The following is a 20,800-nucleotide window of genomic DNA, read 5'->3' as shown; positions in this document are numbered from 1 at the left end:
GTATCCTGCTTAAGGATACTTTGCTAGGTTGGCTGGAGGAGCTGGGGATCGAACTGCCAATCAATTGGTGGATGACCTGCTCTACCTCTGAGCCACAGCCAATTTATAATTTCCTAGATAGGTGGCATGCTCGAGAATGCTGCCAGTGTGTGGGCTAACATAAAACAATGAGATTCATGTCCCCCTTTACATTTCCAGAGAAACCTCCACTGGTGCTGGTGAGCTGGGAAATTCACAGTGACAAACGTGGTTTAGAGAAGCTTTGCTCTACCTCAACAACAACTGCCAGGCTGCTTTTGAGTAACACACTAAATGCCAACATGCAAATCTGTCCTGTATAAATGTAGGATTTAAGCAGCCCACTTTAATACCTCTATCATGAACAGAGCAAGCGGTAAATATGATGCCAACATTACCTTCTCACTCTCATCCAAAACACCTGGCAGCAAGAATAATAAGCTTATAATTCACTAATATTACAAGGAGCCAGTTATGCATGAGTTCAAGGGTCACGTCAGCTGCAGAGAAAGCAAACAAAAATTAACCTTGGATAGCCATTGTTCATTCAATGAAAGGGAAAGCATGGAGTTCACGAGGCAGGAGAGTCTCTGCCTGAATGTAATGATCGATTGCACACTGCTGATTGATTACGCAATACCATTTTCATCTCCGCCTAGAGTGAACAAAGGGTGCTACTAAAGTGGGCAAAATGAGCAAATTAGAAGGGATTTAGGTAGAACTAAAGAGATCTTCTCAAGCAAATGGTGCTTATCATCCTATTAGCCTGCTGGACTGTGGGCAGATAGGGGGCATCTGCAGAAAGTGCTGTGGGCAAAAGGCTCCAAAGCTGCAGAGGAAGAGGTCAGGTGAAATTAAATTACAGTTACAGCCAAAAGCGTCTACAGGAAGTCTTTTTTTTTTTTTTCAACAGTAGTGAATAAAATATTTACCAAAACTGATCCACTCACTGCATGTGAGCCATGAACCTGAACATACATGATGCGTATGATGCTGTTGTTTTTCCGTGTGTTTATATTCAATGTTGCACAAGAGCTGTTTATGTATTGTAAATGCCAAAGCAATTTTTCACTTCTGCTGACGCAAATGCCACGCATCTGCTGTGTGGCAGAGAAAGAGACTTTTTATTCTACTGATTTTAATGTGAGTTATTATTTGCATGTGGCAGTCTGGCATGATTATCTATCATTATCAGTTTGTCTGGGTATTTATCCAGCTCATCACAGTCTAAAAATGTTAATGCATGATGCCCTCTGGAAAAATGTATTCAACCAAAGAAAACCTGCAAGTTTTTTATTTATTTATTTATGTTAATGAGTGTATCCTGACATTTAAAATTACAAGTAAACAATATATATGCGTGACTTATGGAGTGGTTCAACACTCCATTTTAGCGTGAACATGCATCATTATGTACTCTCAAGGAAACCTAGATTGAGCTCTACACTAACTGCCACTGCAATGGACAATATAGATTAGAGTGGCCTACAGTCCAAACCGCTTATCCTGTTAGGGGTTGCGGGGGTCTCAAGCCTATCCCAGCTGACATTGGGCAAGAGGCGGGGTACACTCCGGACAGGTCATCAGATTATCGCAGGGCTAACACATAAAGACAGACAACCATTCATACTCACATTTACACCGACTGGCACCGGTTAACCCAACGTGCATGGACGCTGAAGAAGCTGGAGAAACCCCACACTGACACAGGGATAACATGTAAACTCCACACAGAAGGGCTCCTTAGAACAAAATGCATATGTAATTTACTAAATCAAAAACTTAGAAAAGTGTTAATAACCTGTTCTAATTCTTAAGATCCAACAGTGTCTCGTTCACCGACACCTAATGCATTCAGTGTGTGTTGTGGCCTGTTAGTCGCTGATACCGCTGAAAGGCTTAGTGGTAATTAATCCCCTCAGCCAAACAATAAATCATTTTAACATTACTACCCATGCTGCTGCATTATTGAGAAAGTTGAGTGAAATAGATCTGATTCAAGCTGTCACTTAATATTGCTCACTGAAGATCAGTGATGGGCAGAAAATGAACAAACTGATCTTTTGAATGATTCCTTTTAGTGTCCAGAAGGTACCAGATCAGCCTGTCAAACATCCAAGTGTTCATGATTCCCAGACTTTTCCCATAAGCTGTTATTGTAGAGTACTGCTCATGCTGCCCTCTATCTACGGTGTGTAAATAGTACTTCTTTTCCTGCTGCTCAGTTTGTTGTCATGCATTGAAAGAATGAGTGAGGACTGATTAAATCTAACCTGAGCCGAGACCTCTGCCAGCCAAGGCCAAAGGTGCATTCACATGCTCCTTGGTTGGTCATTTTTCTGACTTCGGAGTGTTTCTGAGCTTTAAACAGATCCGGTGAGCCATAAAATATGATCAGGAAGCATTTTCTTCTCAGATTATTCCAACACCACATGAATGCAGCAAAAGGAGGGCTGCCGTAGTGGGGCCCTTGATGGGGGCCATCGAAAAGCCTAGAAGGAAGATTCTGGTTTTGTTTGCAATTTTTCTTCCTGAGTAATTTGTGCTATAACTAGTTTAAAATTGGCTGAATTGCCTTGTTATGACACTGAACTTTGTATAAGATAATATAGTGGAGGTTCTCTGAGGCCCCTCTCATGCCTCGCAAAAGGCGCCAAAAGCTTTAGTCCGCCCCTGCACTCGGATTGTCCTTAAACACAGCTAGAGCCAAGTGATTACCTCCTGATGCACTGTATAAGATACATTAACTAGAAAATGCCCCCCATCCTTTCTGAACAATGCTCCTGTGATTCTAAGATGAAAGAATGCTGTTGAATGCTGATACATACACATTGTACACAATTGTGTGTCGTTAACATAACTTAAGAGAATTTACATTTTCTGATGACATTACTTCAACAAAGCACACAGTGAGAAGTACAAAGGAACAAGACAGCTGCCTTGCGTTATGCCAAAGAAGTACCAATCATTTCTCCAGATGTAAGGTTATCTAGTGACTGTGGAGTAGGGGTAGATATTGCTAGGCATTTAACCTTTCATGATCCAACGATGCAATTTTAAAATGACTATCAGTGCATCTTGATAATTTTTTGAATCTATACATCTATATTCTTTCTTTAACAGCTTGCCACTTTTAAAACGGGGGCATATGCAAAAATCCCTAATTAAAATAAACCAATAAGTTTACTTGCATCATCTTTTAATAACACAGAATTCATAAAACATCCCAGGTCGTCTTTTACGTGTGTGATGTCATCAGGTTATTCTTGTCCTATTTGTAGTGATGGCCAAATGAAGCCTCATAAAGCATTTTCTATATTTTATGAGACCACTAGATGGTTTAAAAACTATTGGTTTAAAAAGGGAGGCTCAAAGAATGGCAATTCAATGTGTTTTCAATCTTTTGTTGAAAAAAAAGCACCATCTAGTGGGCTTATAAAATAAAGAAAATGCTTCATGAGGCTTCATTTGGCCATCGCTACCTATTTGTATTATTCTTACTATTATTTCAGTTTCTGTTCATGTGCCAGCCGAAATGTTTTTGTAGTAACGTAAAAAAGCGGCACCAGATGGAAGGAGCTACATCTGAAGTACCGCTACCAAACATGACAGTCACTGAATCCTCCACAACAAGTTCCTGCAAATGTTTCACAATAAAAGCCTTTTTAGAAAATGAAGAGATTCTCTCAACCAAAGTTATAAGGGGCTTTTAATCTGAAACAGGTGCAGGAAGTGTTGGGTTTGAAACGACGATGTAATGCATTAACTTGATCAAGGCAAACGAGAGCGGATAAAAAGTAAAAATATAAAAAGTACAGAACGAATAATCAATAATTGCCCATTTCTAATGTAGTCTGTTTCAAATGAAGCTGGTAGCCTCTGCAGTTGTGTGAGTAAAAGCCACTATTTTCTATTTTTTTTTCCTTTATATCCTCCATTATGAGGAAATAACATTGTTTGCTAGTTTGATGCTAATGGCAGTACTCAGTGGGTTGATAAAGTGCCTCTGCTTACAGGCTGACGGCTGTGATGGGAGCAGTTGTGAACGACAAAAAAAAAAAATCAAACATGCTAGACTTTCTGTTGGAACAGCATGAGGCGTCCCAGACGTGGCGTTGGTTGTTGTCTACTTAAGCAATATCACACTCGAGCTCGTGATGTTGTACTGTGATATCATCACAGCTGTGATTCGGTCGTAGGCACTCAACAACAGTTCAACAGTTAAATAAGCAAGGCTGATTAAGAAATGTTGAAAAATGAGGACAAAATAGATAATTTAAGCATTTTATTTGTCTTCCGCCAACAAAAATAGTTCCCTCAGGACTCCGCTGTCACCGTTGCTATGTAATGCAGACATGGTGCGCCAGGCACTTACTCTTTATACACATTTATTTGCATGTTTCCATTAATTGTGCAGCCGGTGAAATAAGTTTCTGGTGACTGCATGGTGGACAGTCGCTTCACAGGCACAGCCTACTCTGCCTTCTGATCTGACAGTATGTTGCTTTTCTCCAAGTCATTGAGCTCCGCTGATAAAACACTGACAAACCTGGATGAGTGTTCAGATGGATTCAGCTTCTCCTCTCCCTCATCTTCCTCTGATGACCATTCATAGTTCAATTCAAAACTTATTTTAGGAAATAAATCCATATTTTTGGCTGTTTGACAGTGGATGAATTAATTAGCCTACAACGCAACTGCTGACCTAACTGACACTGACCGTCAGTTTTGATTTGATTGTTGATTGCAATCAGCTGTGAGGCAGAGTGATACATACACAGTGAAATAACCGTGATGTTGTACTCCAATATCGTCACGGTTTTACTGTCTCTCGACCAATCAGATTGCAGGGCTGGAATTAACTGTTGTATAATATGGCACACTACACGAGATGAAACACCGACACCATATGACACTGCGTCAGGCAATCACTGGGCAATCATAAGAATCAATTTTTCGCCCCCCACGCCTACTGCAGAGATTCCCTGACTCTGTTCTTTCCTAACTTGTAAATCTTACGTGTGAAAAACAAGGATATCAAATAGTTGTCACTTTTTTTCAGCTTGTCACTTAAAGTAAACTAAAAAGAAAGTGGAGTTTTGAATTATTACCATCCATCATTATCAAATTTGACTTTGGCTTGACCTGAATATGGAGTTACCGCTCCAAAGTAATTTCTTTGAGGTGGTATTAATGAAGTTTTTACATGTTTTTGTGTCTGCCACTATCTGCATTCTGCACAGGAAAGACATTTTAACCTTTGTATAATTTGCCTCTCTAATAACAGAGGGTCTGCCAATTTCTTTTTTCAAGCCAAAACTGTAATTTTACCAACAGAAAGCTGTGCAATTAGATAGATGTATAATTTTCGTCAGGCACAGCCACTGCAGTGTTGTGTTAATCACATGACCTTTCATGAAAAAGCAAGCACTGCTTATTGATCATGTTGTAAAAGTTAGCTCTGGGAGCTTCTTATTTTGCTTCTGCAGTGTTGAGAGAAAGAGATGACTCTTTCTGGCAGTGACACAAATTACACAAGTGTTTAGCTTGCCATTGGCAAAATTACTGCTTTGACTTGAAAATGGATACAGAAATCGATGCTTCTAGTGCCATTAGAGAGACAAAAACGCATGGAGGTCTTACTTTGAAAAGCCTTTTATACATAAACTCCATTCATTTTCTCCACCCTGGAACCAAAATCTGCATTTGGGCAGGTATGGCATTACATGATCAAGTGCTGCGTCACGGATCGTTACGTAGAGGTTCTGCTGCATGTGCTCATTTCCACAACAAGTCAGTCATTCATTCAAGTGCACTTATTTTGGCCCAGTACAACCCAAGTCGGCCTCCTTCAGCCACAAAGCAGCTGGGGGCTTAGTTCTTGCGTGCCTGCACCTCAGCACTGGTCTTTAAGCGAGGGGAAAGTGTTACTCACTCAGCTTCTCCCACCGGGCCTGTGCAGGGATTCGAACCCTGCCTAATTGACTTCATTGCATTCACTGTGCCGTAGTCACTGCAACCTTGAGAGGCGGCGAGAGGTAAGGATCTTGTCTTAACTGAGCCCTGAGCCTCTGACAGTGGGAAGAGTCACACAGGCATTTTCTCAATGGCGTATCAGAAATTGCCTCCCTGTCCAAAGCTCCTCTAACAATATTCAGCTCAGATTTTCGGAGGGAAGGGTATTCAAGCAGGCTGCGGGCTAATAGCCTACAAAGTCAAAAATGTACAGTGGCTGCAGGGTAATAGGCAGCCGAGGCTGAGCTGAGCTAAGCTGACTGGGTGGCTGAAAAGGAAAGACGAAGAGGGAGAAAGAGATGAAGAGGAGAGAGCAAGCAAAGGGCAAGGAAATATAGGAGATGGGAGGAGGAAAAAAGACCAAAAGAGGGTGGAGGAGAAGAGGGGAAAAAAAGAGAGACCACAAACAATCCTCAGGTGATGCAACGCTACAGGTGCAGATTGCCCCTCAACCTCAGTATCCTTTGTCTCTTTCTTTTCTCTTCATCCTCTTTCTCACCACTCGCCCTCTGCAGCTCCCTGGTGCCCTTGTCTGTGAGTGCTACACCAGGTGGGGTTACAGGTGCACCGAACAAATCCCTCACCTCCCTCCTCAGCGGGCTCCAGCCACATTAATCCGCTGATGTAGATTTACAGCGACAGGCCGGCCCGGTGAGCCCCTGGTTAGTTCACTTCAATTCCAGAATGTTCTGCTGAATGTCCTTTTGTTTTTTCCCCCTCGTCTCTCTCTCTTCCTCCTCCCCCTCCTCCTTTCAAGCTGCCTCTCTCAGGTTCCTCAGGCTGTTGCCTTTCCTTACTGCTGCTGCCTTTTTACGTGATCCCTGACACGTTTTCCTCAAATATCTGATGTGACTGCTTGGATAATCCCAAGTGAGGGATTAGCCAGACACCTGACCCAGACAGTAAGAAAAACCGAAGATGAGGAGCAGCTCCACCCTGCATACTGAGACCAGACACTTTTCCTCTAAGAACATGGTGTGTTACTGTTATATCTTCTGACAAAAACCAGCTAACATAGCAGCAGCTGAATTTATGTTTGCTGAGAAGCAACAACCATGAATAGCTTTCAGTATTATGCAGAAATATTATCAGTTCCCCGCCTTTTTTTTGTTAATAAAACACAGTTTGTGTCTGTTGGTTGAGGCACATAATGCGCCGTGTAAATGTGATGTCCTGGTTTTAAAATGTGGCCCAGAAATGTTGCTGCATGTCATCTACTTCTCTTTCTTCTAATCCTCCGCTCTCTCTGTGTACCTTAAAATATGCCACAAAGGAGAAAATTTCAAAATAATGCCATATGTCCTGTTGAAAAGCAGCAGTGTTCTCAGAGGAGCCCATTTATCATTTATAGCACCTGTGCTGATCAAAATCCAAAGACCATTGTATCACTGAAAGATTGAAACAATGGCCAACTGCATAATCTTTGTTATCACTGAAGTGGTGACTTGCAGGTCACCAGGGGGGAGAACCAGGGGCACATCCGCAGTTGCTGAGCAATACATCAGAACTGTGGTTAAATATTTAAATATGCACATATAAAGTGCTGCAGGAATGAGTCCTAAAACGCAGAAATGTGTTAGCATATTTCAATTTCCGGTCCCCTTGTCTTGAAGTCAGTGGGTTTTTTAATTGGACTTAATTAGATGCCTTAGATTAGATCTGTGATAAACACAAGCTTCAAAGATTTATCAAATATCTCTGTTAATACAAATTTTGAAACTCTTACATGCTTACAAAGTGACTAAATAAGACTACAGAACATCATTGTGCAAAACACGGCTTCACTTCCTTGCTTGGGTGGCAACGTTGAAGTCATGTGACCATAGTGCAATTTTGTTTATAGCCTAATATTAGCTCTTTCCTTCTGGCAATTGAATTTACACTTCAAAAATCATAAATGTGGTGTTCATTTGTAAAGATTACCTTGCTAAAAAAACAACAACAACGTGTAAGAGTCGTAAACTTTTGTTTGCCACAGGGCTTCTTTTTTGCAATAATCCTAAATCCAATGGAAAAATACTTTTGGCTTTTATTCAATGGAATCAAGGCAACACTAATTTCCGGGTCGGCCCTCCAAAACAACATCATCCCTGCAGCACTCTATTTCTGTTCAGGAGGAAAAGTAACACACAAATGAATTTACAAATTGGTGTGAAGTTGCTGGTAGCTGGTTGAAAAACCAGTAAATTTATTGTTTTAATAACTAGAAACCCTCCAACTGACTGTTTCCCACCGATCTGAGCCATTTGTAACACTTTAAAGCTGTTATAAAATATAATCTCATATTCATAAGATTTCAAATGTGTTACATGATGTTGCTCATAGTAATTATGTTACAGAGAATCATCACCCAACTCTGCAGTTACCTTGAGTTTTACAGGGTTTTATATTATCTTCCAGCGCAGCTTTGTTTATTTATTTATTTATTTATTTATTTTTAGAGCTTGCAACTGTACTTTTGGTTCACTCTCACCACTCTTATCAGCATCATTTTCTGTTTTCAGTGACGATCAATCCTCCCTGTCCAGCACCAAGCAGGAGACAGACTCTCTTAGAGACTAGCTGGTAAAGTTGGGTTGATCTGCGGTTTTATGCATAATGCTGGCATTTGTCATTATGACACATTCTGGCAAATGAAAAGGAGTCTACATCAGAAACCTGTGTTGATGACATCAGGAAGCTAAATTCAACTTGCACTGCATCAGTAAAAAAACAATATTAAAATGTGATTAACATATTAAATTAATAAACAGACTAATGGAGCCACTTGTGCCTGACTGGCTATGTGCAATTTAAAGCTAGGCCGAGGCCAGAAACATGAAGATTAATTTCCTATTATTTAGGGCTTTTATTATGGAGCAGCTGGAGAGTGACAGGAAAAGGTCAAAAGAAAGTGGTGATGACACACAACAAGGGGTCGCGGATCATAATCAAACCCAGTCCACTGTCAAAGAATCAACCTACATGGGTCATGCACTCTACCAGATTTGCTAGAAATCACCAATTTCCATAGAGGTAGGAGGGGAATCGAGTGGTACACAGTGTTTGTTAATGAGAAATTGAATTTGTTTTTTGGGTGACGAGAGGGTTCTTTCATGCCCCTCATACACAGCCTGTTCAAGGCGAGAATGTAGGAATAGTAGTGAGGGAATAGTTGTTTAGCTGTTAAGCCAGTGGAGCATTAAGCAGCTAGCAACCAGATCATTTTCTCAGGAGTTGGTGGCGACCAAATAAAGGTAAAGTAGAGTGAGTACTAGACTTAAATTCCTCAGGTGGACAAAAACACAACTATGACTTGGACATGTAATTAGTAGGCAAGTCTAAATGTATGGCTAAAAGTAGGGTTGTCTGAAAATCCAATATCAAGGTATTTTTTTACCAAATACCCTGATGTTTATATTGTAGGGTTGACTAAATGTGCTCAGCTCACATCCCAGCTACATCAGCTGATCTCAAACAGCCCAGTCAACTGATGGAGCAGCTGACTGATTGAAGGGAGTCAGATCATAGATCACTTCATCACTTTTATGCAACGAATTGGTGAATCTCATTCAGGAAGCCCTATTTAAACGGCTTTGTCCTGCCTACTGTAGCTGCTTCCTCTGCAAGCCACTTTGCAACCTACCTCCACCCCAGCTCGTCCTTTTGATGTTGTGTCTGAATTATCAACGACATTTCTGTTTGTCGTTGATGCTTGCCCTGTTCTGTCTTTACTGCTGCTCTTCCTGCCTTAGGCCTTCCATATAGGTGCATGGAAGGGCAAGTGGGGGTGCTCTCTCTGCCTCAGGCTTTCCTCGTTTGCGTGTGGAAGGGCAGAGAGATGTACTCTTTCTGGCTCAGGGCTTTCCACAGAGGCGCGTGGAAGGGCAGAGAGGTGTGCTCTAGGAGAGACAGAGAGACTCCAGAACAGAGCCATAGCGCCAAATATAATACTGCTACTGGAGATAAAGTTTTCTTTGACTACAGTGGTCCTGACTGAACAGGATTTTCCATCAGTAATGTGGACATAATATGGGTAAAAGCGCTGCTAGAATAGATGGGTAAGTTCGGAAAATTATACCTTACTGTAAAACAGCCTTTGAAACTAGGAAAAGACAACACTTCCAGTATTAAGATATCCAAATCTAAGAAGATATCTAGGCCGATATCATGATATTGATATACTTTTGATATATTGCTCAACTGTACGTAAAAGCAATGGATACATGATTGAATCACCAATCCTCTGTCACTCCAAGTAGTAGTAGAAATACAAAGTTCATCGAGCCAACCGAAAATCAAATAAAACAAAAAAAGCGACAAAACCTGGTCATTGACCGTTTTACACAATGACAACAATATCTTGTATTGCTTCCCATGTGCAGTCGTGGATTCATCATTACCACTGTGTCTTTCTTTGCCGTTGCACAACTCAATAAAAGTCATCCCATTTATCAAAGGAGGTGTGATGATGGTGTACCTGAGACCATCTGATAAAGCTGTGGATGGGTTACATTAACAATATTCAATTGACTGTGTTTTACTGTGAAGCAGGTCAGAACTAAAATGTTGTCATGTAAATGCTGTTGAAACAACAGTTATGTAACCAAGATGTCTAAAAAAAACCTTTCAGTTTTCAGCCAAATGTACTCCAGTTGAAACTAAGATGTCTTTTGACTTGCAAATAGGCAAATCAATGCGTATGAGATGATAGCAGATAAATACTCCCACCAGTGCAAACAGAGGGGTAAAGAGTTCTGAACATGTTCATCCAGCTGAGGCATGTTCAGCCTTTCGCAAATCAACAAAGGCTACTTTAATCTAATTATTCATGTCTTTGTCAAAACCAGGTCAAATTAAAGAGCAAATGTAATTTATCTGTTTTAATCCGATTGTCATAAGGATTTTTGTCAGTCCTATGTGGACTCCATTACTTGAACATAAAAGTGTGTTTCCTCATCTTTTCCATTTTTATTTTACTGGTTTATTTATTTATTTTTGCCCCCACTGAGTCCACGCCTGCTGGAAACACAAACACGCTCCTGACATTGTAATGCGGCCACCAAATGGCATATGTTAACTCGGCATGCATCGATTAACTTTGACACCGCAGCATCTCGTCCCTCACAGTTCCTAGCCACTGGCACCATTCCACCACCATCTTTGCTACTGGTTCTCTGCCTTCTTATCTCTCTTCATTCTGCCATTCCTTCCTTCCTAACATAGTCTCCATCCTCTGTTTCCTGCTTTTAGTGTCTTCATCTTTTCCTTTCATCCCAATGTGCCTTTTTCCCCCCCTATTCTTTAATCTTCCCATCTCTCCTTTACCGTGTCCTTTCCTTTTTTCCATTTGTCTTTTCTGTCTTTTCAGTCCCTACTTCCTTCCCTCTTCCTTCATCCTCTCTGCTTCCACCCCAACACCAATTACTTCTGATCTGACACTGCAGGCCACTGGTCCACTTAGTTTCATCTCCACACTGATGACGCTGGCCAGAGTCCTGCATCAGATATGCTGGAGTGTGTGTGTGTGTGTGTGTGTGTGTGTGTGTGTATTTGTAAGAGGGAGTGGGACACACAGGAGGGTGGAGTGAGAGGGAGTCATGTCCAAGCCTGATGAAATGCACCTAGGGATGAATGCAAGTCCATTCATCTCCTTGTTCTCAGGCATCCATTCACAGAGGCTGATGGAGCGTGCCGATAAAGAGGGGAGCAGATATGAATGGTCCGACTGTGAGAGGGAGGGGACGGAGGAAGGAGGAAGAGGAGGAGATATGAATAAAAAGGGAAGGGAGGAAGGAAACTGAGACAGAAGGGCATAGGTAGGTATGGTGGAAGCAATGAGGGGAAAAAAGGAAATATGGATCGAAGGGGAAATATGGTGAAAGGGAAGAGGATAAAGGAGAAGAGGAGGGAAGAACAGATGAGAGAAATGATAACAGAGGAAAGGAAATGAGGAAAAAGACTGAAGAAAGAAAAAAAGGAAAGAAGAAGGAAAAGCACCAGCAAGACCACAGCAAGGACACAAAGAAGACGAAAAATGAAAGAAAGAGTCGAGGGCACAAGGAAGTAAGGAGAAACCAAAGGAAACAGAAGCAAGTAAGAAAAGAAGGAACAGAGCAAGGAAAGATGAAAGGGGGACAAAAGGATAAAGATCGGAGAAAACTCAAGGGAACAAGAAATAAAAAATGGAAGAGAGGAAAGTGGGGAGGATTAGAGAGTTGAAGAAAGAAAAAAAATATTAAAGGGAACAGGAAGTTAGGAGAGTTGTAATGAAAATGGAAGGACAGATGAAAAAGAGAAATGGAGTGAGGAGAGCACAGCAAGGAGCAATGTAGTGTACCACAAATCAGAAAGAAATGGGAACAAGAAGCAAAGGAAAGAAGAGCGAGATGGCAGAAGGAGCAAAGGAAGGAAGGAAATAAAGATTATAATGAAAGAGAAGGTAGGGGAGAGAGGAGTGGAGTAAGGAAGGAGGAAAGTCTGGAAGTATGAAGTAAAAAGGCAAAAGGACACAGCAAGAGAATGTGAGATGGAGGTAGCCTATTGAAAGATATTACAAAAAGGAAAGCGGAAAGAAGGGAGGGAGGGAGGGAGAATGAAAGAATTTAAGAATGAAATAGACCAAAATGAAATGGAAGTAAGACAGAAAAAGAGCAACAGTTGAAGACAGGATGTAGGGAAGAAGAGGTAAAGGGGCAGAGCAAAAGGATTCAAGGATGAGCGGAGGAAGGAAGTGAGGAAAGATGAAAGTGGTAAATATTATAGAAGACCAAAGGTAATTGAAGTTATTGGGAAGAAGTAGAATAAATAAAGGAAGGGAGGAAGTGAGGAAGAAAAGACAAAGGGACAGAGTAAAAGGAATAAAGAAAGAAGTGGAAAATGGAAGGGAGGTTACTCTAAGAAGGGAAGGAAGGAAGGACTAAGAAAAAGACATGAACAGTGGAGGATAGAAGAAAGAAACAAGTTGTGAGGAAAGAAACTAAATAAAAAAAGGGAAATATAAGATGAAGGGCAGAAAGGAAAAGAAGACAGAAGCAAGGGAGCAAGAAGTAAAGGAATATGGGAAGGAACTGAGTGATGGAGGAAGGAAGTGGGAGCTCAGACAAAGTGAATAAATAAAAGAAAAGCCAAATAAGGGCCAGCCGATTCCCGAAAAACAACCCAAAATGGCTGAACTCATTTAGCCTGGCGCAGGCCTTCAGTGGATATGATGTCATTTACACACACTCTCTCTCTCTCTCTTTCTCTGTCTCTCTCTCTTTCTCACACAAACACACATGAAAAGGAGAGTGTGTTTCAACAGCACTTGGGGATTATGTGAATGAAATGAAGTATTCAGACGGCTTAGTGTCACAATTAAATGTGTGTGATTGTGGTGAAGAGACAGAAACAAAGAGACGGAGGGCAAGAGAGGAAGACTGACGACAGGAAGAGAGAGGGGGAGAGAAAGAGCCGGGCAGTGGCAGCCTTCAGTCGCTCTCTGACTGTCTGCGGCTCTGTTTCGCCACCACTACGCTGTGATGGATTGTGGGAAGTGATGACACATGACAACTTCTACTATAGTATTCAAACACAGGCAGACGCACAGCAGACCAGGTGGAGGGTTGCACACAGTGGAGGGTTTGATTCCACTTCTCCTTTCATTTCCTCTCTCTCTTTTTGCATTTTCTCCTTTTACAACTCCTTCCTTCCCTGCCTCCACCTTTTCTCCCTTCACTCCTTCATGTCTTACATTGCTGCTTTTCTACCTCGTTTATCCCTCATCTTGCAGGTGGAAACACACCAAGAGAGATGCACACCCAGGCACATGCATCACAAGTAACAAGCTACCAGATGCTGTAAAACCCTGTTGGCTTCACAGTTTTCTCAAACTAATTTTACAATCTGTTGACACAGTCTACCCAAAAGTCTAAGTGGCCTCGTAGCAGTTTAAATATAATTACGGTTTAGAACAACTTGGGTCTCATTTAAAAAGTTTTGGCCATGGTTTCTGTCAGTTATGATAACACTGCTCTCACCAGAGTAATTGCCAAGATCTGAACACAGTAATATCACCACAACAAAGTCAGGCAAGGCAAAAACCACAGGCACTGTTTTCATTATTTACCATCATAATGTCACATTACCTTTTATATACTTTTATTTGCTGTTTTTCAACCGTTTACACCACTATATTGTGTGTATTCATGCATACATTTACTACATCCCTTTTTACATTTAGTTTATTTATATGCAGTTACTGTCTAATTTCTACCCATCAGCAACAACATTAAAACCACTGACAGGTGAACTGAATAACACTGACCATCACGTTACAGTGCATTGTTCTCCTAGGAATTCTTGGGTCTGCATTTCCCCCTGTTGCTGCTGGGCACCATTAAACTATAGTGGCAAATGGCTGCGTATCAATGCCGACGTCAAAGGATGCCTTTTTTCGTTTGTTTCTGATGCATCAAGTCACTGCCCAAGCATTGGATTTCGACGACTACGGAGTGAAACCGGGTTCCCATGCCAGACCACCAAAACTGCTCAAGAATGGCCAGAGGAATGTGACAAAAAGCTCAAGGTGTCAACCTGGCCTCCAAATTCTCATGATCCCAATCTGCATCTAGCATCCATGGGAGGTGCTGCGACCCCATCCCACCACTCACAGGACTCAAAGTATCCACCACCAATGCCTTGGTGTCAGACACAACAGGACATCCCCCAGGGGTTTGGTGTTGATGCCTCTAGAGGGCAGAGCCAAGTCAAATCCAAGGAGGGCCCATTGTGGGTCAGACTTGGTACGTCCCACGGATGCTGGATCAAAAATCGGGTCTCAGCGCCTCAATGCCTTGAGCTATTTGTCACGTTCCCCATGTTCCTGAACTGTTTTTGTGGTGAAGTGTGGCATGGCGCATTGTGCATGGGGGCCACTGCCGTCGGAGAGTGCTGTCGCCATGAGGGACTGTACTTTGTATATATAAATATATATATATATTTATTAGGGATATATTAGGGTTGTCAAAATAATGCATCAATTTTGATTTATTAATCACGGAAAAAATTAAGCATTAAAAAAATCAACAGTGATTAATCGTGTTCCGTGGTGCCCTTTGACCAGGTGTGTCATTGAGGGTAACAGTTGCTTTGTCCCATGATGGAGGCAGATGAGACGACGTTTAACTTTAAATTGTTGATAGGAGCGAAGTTCTCTGCAATTTCTGCACCAAGGAATTTTCATACCAAAGTTTCAAATTTTCGGGTACTTTAAGCCTGAAATATCACCTCTGTCCAAAGCATTTAGCAATGAACACAGAGGTTCGAGCTAGCGTAGCCTCTGATGCTAGTGTTAGCAGCCAGCCTCGTCAAGCCTCACTCGACCAGACATTCAAATGCAAACTGAGTAAGCCTACCGGTGACCAACTAACGAATTATATATGTTTATATGTATGTATGTATATATACATATATACATACATACAGTACATACACATATATACATACACACACACACACACACACACAAAATGCAGTATGCATATAAAAGCAAGATTTCCCTGTTTACCATTAGGTTATCAATTACAATTTGCAATTACAGTCTAATTTATACTACTTTATCATTTTATACTTTTATACTGTTTGTTATATCTTATTCTTTTCTATTGTTGTCGCTTATTTTAACTGCACTCTCATTTTGTTGTTACTTGTGTGATCTTCCTTTTCTTTTTTTATACATATTTAATGAGCATTGTTGGAGGGAGCCTCAGACTTACGCTGCCAACCACTGTTTCTCTGTAATTACTGTGCATATGATAAATAAAGAGCTTGAACTTGAGCAGTCAGACTAGTTGTAAGCAAGCCAAATGTTTAGCCACAGAAATCTGAACTGCTTCATTTGGGGGTAGATTTTAAAGTGAGTGAAACCTGAAATGTCCCTCATTGCAGATGTAACTGTGTGAGTGCACAAGTATTGTAAGGACAGCAGGTCAAAAGCTGTGTGGAGCGGCTAGCATCATTGTGCAGTTAAGCTGCTGGTCTCAGCCTCAGACCTGATTGGTCTCTGCATTGCTGTAATTCCCTTTTGTCTTTTCTCACATTCTTTTTGGGGTAAAACATCTTCAGATGCTGACTGCATCTTTCAAAACCCAGAATGAGTAGAAGCTGATGAAAGGTTTCTCATCGTGGTTCACTAAATTAGCTTAGTAACATCCCTTAGAACAGAACTTGGACATTCACATTAGGAAATATATAGATATTGGACAAATGAAGGGAAAAAACAATAAAAGTGTCTTCATATCAAGTTTAACCCCTCACTCACAAATACAGACAGTAAAGGCATGACATGCTGCCATTCATTATTAATAAAATGCCAAAGATACATAGTTCTGCTACCCACGATTCAAGATACTAATGTTCCCCAGTGGTACAATGTGGAGAAGTTAAGAAAGGTTTAACTTTATACAATCTTCTTCTGCCGTGGGTAGGGCTGTGTATTGGTAATGGATAGTGTTAAAGTATCGACTAAAATAAGTACCAAGTAGTATAAAAACTATTATTTACTACTAGTTATAGTAATTGTTGATGTTTACTACAGTCATTGTGCTTATATTTATATCTATTAAAAACTTAAACTGTATGCCCTCAACGACAGTTTTTCTCTATGGTATTAAAAATGTCATATTATATTAGGTAATGTTTCGAAATTAGAAATTCCACTATAATGACAACACTAATGGGTATCAAATGAGGTAGAGGGGAAAAAAAGATATTAAATAGATGACTCTATTGGTATCCATACCTATTTAAGGGTACTGGTGTTAGTACCAAGCTGACAGCCTGGATCGTGCTTGTTTTACACTGCTGTTTATTGCTCCAACTCAACTATGAAAAGCAGTTCAATGACTTCAGCAAGCTACCATGACTTATGAAAAACAATGCATGGAAACACATCACTTGGAAAATGTGGGAGCCAGTCCAATCAGTCCAATCCTTACATACAGAATGGATAGAAAGAATATAAACTGTTTGCCATGGCCATGTGACTAGTACAAAAGACAATGGCTATTGTTATTAGTTAGCTACGATAACAACACACATCAGTGGGGTGGTCAGGTGTGTCACTATTGCTAGTTTAAAAACTCTATTTTCTCCGATTGTTACAACTATGTTCCTAATTGAACCAAAACAAATACAACCGTGCACCAAATCAAGTTTGTAAAACACGTTCCATTCAAACTCAATGAAAAAATTTAAAAACCTCACGCAAACCATTTTAATTAGTCTTGTTAGTCATCTAGTTAATTGGGCTGCTGTTCCAACAATCACCAGCTCTGGTTTGGTGGAAATAAACTCTTAATTCACCAAGTGAATATATATGCTAATATATGCTAATATGCTAATCAACAAACATAAAACTAATGGCAATAAAAGAAACAGGGAAATAACAGTTACAGTAATATTTAATTATATCAAGTATTTGATCACTTTGTTAAAAACATACTACCCCACTGATGGTTTGGTTGTTAATGCAAAACCTCATCTCAGTGAGTTCTCAACTTGCTGTAAGTCAATTTGTTTAATACCAAAGTTTCCCCACAACACCCTTTGCAATGGCAACAGTACACATAAAAATAGCCTCCGCCCTGATCGTCCTACTACGTTGATTTGAATGGGAATGTCCGTTCGACTGTTTCTATGGTATAATCATTCAATGAAACTCGACCACCAGACTAGAACAATTCTGCCAGATCCCAGATGACATCCTCTGGCAACATTTTTAAAATGATCACTTTCTACAATATCTGTGCATCGCAAATATTGTATTACTATGGTTTAAAAAAGAAGCTTGTGCTTGATCAACGGCAAACTTTAGTCTAGGGCTTTGATTCTCTGCCCGAACCTGATTGGTCCCGACCCAACCTGCTGGGTTTCAACATTCTCCCAGGCTTGACTTCAGTTGAGGTTGCACTTATTTTCCTACTTCTATGTGAATTAACAAATGCTTAAGTTTCACTTTCACTGCACTTGGAGCTTTGCTGCTCCATGTTTTTCCGTTTTCCGTTTGTTTTTTTGGGCCCAATCTAATCTCAGCTCTAGTCTCCAACATGAAACTTGACGGACGTGCTGTTGGATATGTCTATATTTATGTCCTACGAGAGTTCCCAAGAGAATTCAGGTAAGCAGTTCATTAGCTTTGACAGAATGAGCTGATAGACACTCATCAACAGTTTAACCGACCATCTTTGAGATTACATCAGAAATCAATACTATTAGACCACTTTTTCTATCACAGTCAAAGCCACGGTGATTCTGACAACAGCTCTGGGCACCATCTTTATCCTCCTGTTTCATTTTAAGGTGCCTGACATTAAAAAAAATCCAGCCTCATCCACCTCACCTTTGAAGAAACTCTGTGTGGATGACCCGTCTCTCACATGACGCCCTGGCAGTGCCTAGCCTCAAAAGAAGCAGGAGTGAATATGGAATAAGCCCCCCAGCCTTTGAGGGTCTCAGCCAGGAAGCCACCATCTTTATCCATTACACCTTGTCCAGCTTAAGTACCTAACTAGAGATAAAATGCCTGGATCGAGCCAAACAGTCCACTGGCCTCAGAAACAGCATCACAAAAGCTCTGCTGCCTCAGCAGTCAACGGCCTCAAAATGGTGGAAGCAGGAAAACAGTGCAGCCAAGATTATTGTTTTCCTCTGCTACTACTAGGGGCACAAGGTCACGCAAACATGTCCAAAATGTCAGTCAACAGAGAACATAGATTGTTGGCATGGTTACTGCCAGCTTAAATAGAGCGTTTATAGAGCCACCGCACAGCCTGTGTTTCTGGACACACTCGAGGCAAAAGGAAAAATGCCAGCTAAGTTTATATTTTCTTGCTTGTTAGAAGTTAGATATCCAAACAGGTGGTATCTTTGATGCTTTTAGTGGAGGGAGTATCTCATCCCTACACACTCAACTAGTTGTTCCATGCACTGGATGCATCAAACTACAATAGAAGCCTTTAATGTGACACTGACCAGCAGCTCTCTCGGTCATGTACCTCCATTACAGCAACCATACCTCAGCAAAAACCCTCATACACACTCCTGTATAGAAATGGGAGGGATGAACAGTGTGTTTATACTACATGACTGGAAATTCAATTCAAACTGTTGAATGAGACACACACACACGTACACACACATACACACGCACTCACAAGTGAAACTGCAGCATCATCAGTGCGAGTAGTGCTTTATTTTCCATCATGCTTTGAGGAATTGTGCTGGTGTGTGTCGTGGTGGAGGTTGGAGTGGAGGTAGAGGTGGAGGGAGGGTGAGGGGGTGCACGTTCCTAGCTCTGAATCCCAATTTCCCCTGTCTGTCCTGGGGAGTGATCTTCACACACGCAGGCTGCTGCTTGCTGGTGCACCAGCTGCTGATGTGCACGCACACACACACACACACACTCACACACACACACACACAGTGAGGACTGATCCTGGATCTGATAGCTGCCCTACAGCTAATAATACTGAAAGGGGGAGGAGGGGAGAGGAGGAGGGGGGGAGGTTTTGGGAGAAGGAGAGGAGGTGGGGGGGTAGGAGAGATGCGAGTCCCCTCGGTGCGACCAAGGCAGCCGCTGGAGAGGGCATAACGCACATATGCGCAACAACCGGTTGGGAAATTGTAGAATGCAAAATGCCTGTATGGTGAGATCGCAGGCGCGCGGGGAGGCATGTATGCGGGTTTTCAGAAATGTCACATCTGAATCACAGCTGCCTGAATGTGTCTGTCACTGACTGTAAGTTATGCACTGACTTCGTGCGTGACAGACGGAGAGCTAGTGGAGGGATAGAGGGATGGCGCACCGGTCCGTACATGTGTGTGTGCGCGTCTGGGTGAAAGACAGCCATGCCGGCGTGCACGCGCATCAATGACAGAGGGGTCAAAGCCTCGCGCACCGGCCGGCTGCGTCCTACCCGTCAGCGCGTGAGCCTAGAGTAGCCCGGGCTGCACATACATGCAAAGCAAGCCCCGGGAGAAATGCAGCAGCATCTCACATCCAACAGCCGGAATGTGAAGGGCAAAGCCGGAGACAGTTGTCTGAGACACGGCGCAACATTTTCACCTTCAGCGTAAAAGACAAGAGACCCAAACGGGGGAGACAAGAGGCTCCGGAATAAGACATGAGAAGAATTTACTCACTGTTCTCAGGAGCCCGACACTCTTCTTCTTCTCTTTTTGCTCTCCGCGTCTTCTCTCCGTGCACCACAATCCATCCGTCCATCCCTCCGCTGGACATTTCCTGCGGCATACAGCCTGATCGATTCTAATGTTGCGGGGTAATGTCCTCGGGATGAAACGAAAGCATGTCACCCCCCGACCAAAAAAAAAAAAAAAGGCAGATAAAGACGCTCACGCACAGTTTCGACCTTTTCCTCCACTCGGCGAGGCTACATGTTGCTGACTGCTACCTCTCTGTCCCTCTCACTCACTCTCTCCTCTCCCGTTATTTTGTTAAAATTCAGTATGTACGCTCTGTCACCTAGCAACGTCTCTCTACCTCCCTCTCTCTCTTCCTCCCTCCCTCCATCCCTCCTTCTCCTCATCACTTCCTCGCGACACGTGTTGAATGCTAAACTAAGTTGCCCGGTGTGGGATGATTTCTTTCCAGCTTTACATAAATATTTATTTAGTCTTTTACTCTTTCATGCATCATCTCTATTATTGCGCCATGTCCTGCTTTTTTTCCTCAGTCCTCTCCTACCTTTCTCTCTCTTCATTTCTCCTCCTTTCCATCTTTTCCCCTCAC

At 41.8% G+C, this 20,800-nt stretch overlaps 1 protein-coding gene across 1 annotated transcript in view; it reads right to left on the bottom strand.

Annotated features, from left to right (window-relative positions):
- Positions 1-20,496, bottom strand: part of grin2da (glutamate receptor, ionotropic, N-methyl D-aspartate 2D, a) — a 408,220-nt gene extending 387,724 nt beyond the window's left edge. Inside the window, exon 1 of the mRNA XM_033636162.2 lies at positions 20,194-20,496. The gene's annotated coding sequence lies outside the window, so the exon portion shown is untranslated. The remainder of the gene's footprint in view (positions 1-20,193) is intronic.
- Between the last annotated feature and the right edge of the window lie 304 nt (positions 20,497-20,800).

This window comes from Epinephelus lanceolatus, chromosome 16 (genome assembly GCF_041903045.1).
Source record: "Epinephelus lanceolatus isolate andai-2023 chromosome 16, ASM4190304v1, whole genome shotgun sequence".
Taxonomy (NCBI): Eukaryota; Metazoa; Chordata; class Actinopteri; order Perciformes; family Serranidae; genus Epinephelus; species Epinephelus lanceolatus.
This window is presented reverse-complemented; position numbering and strand designations above follow the sequence as displayed.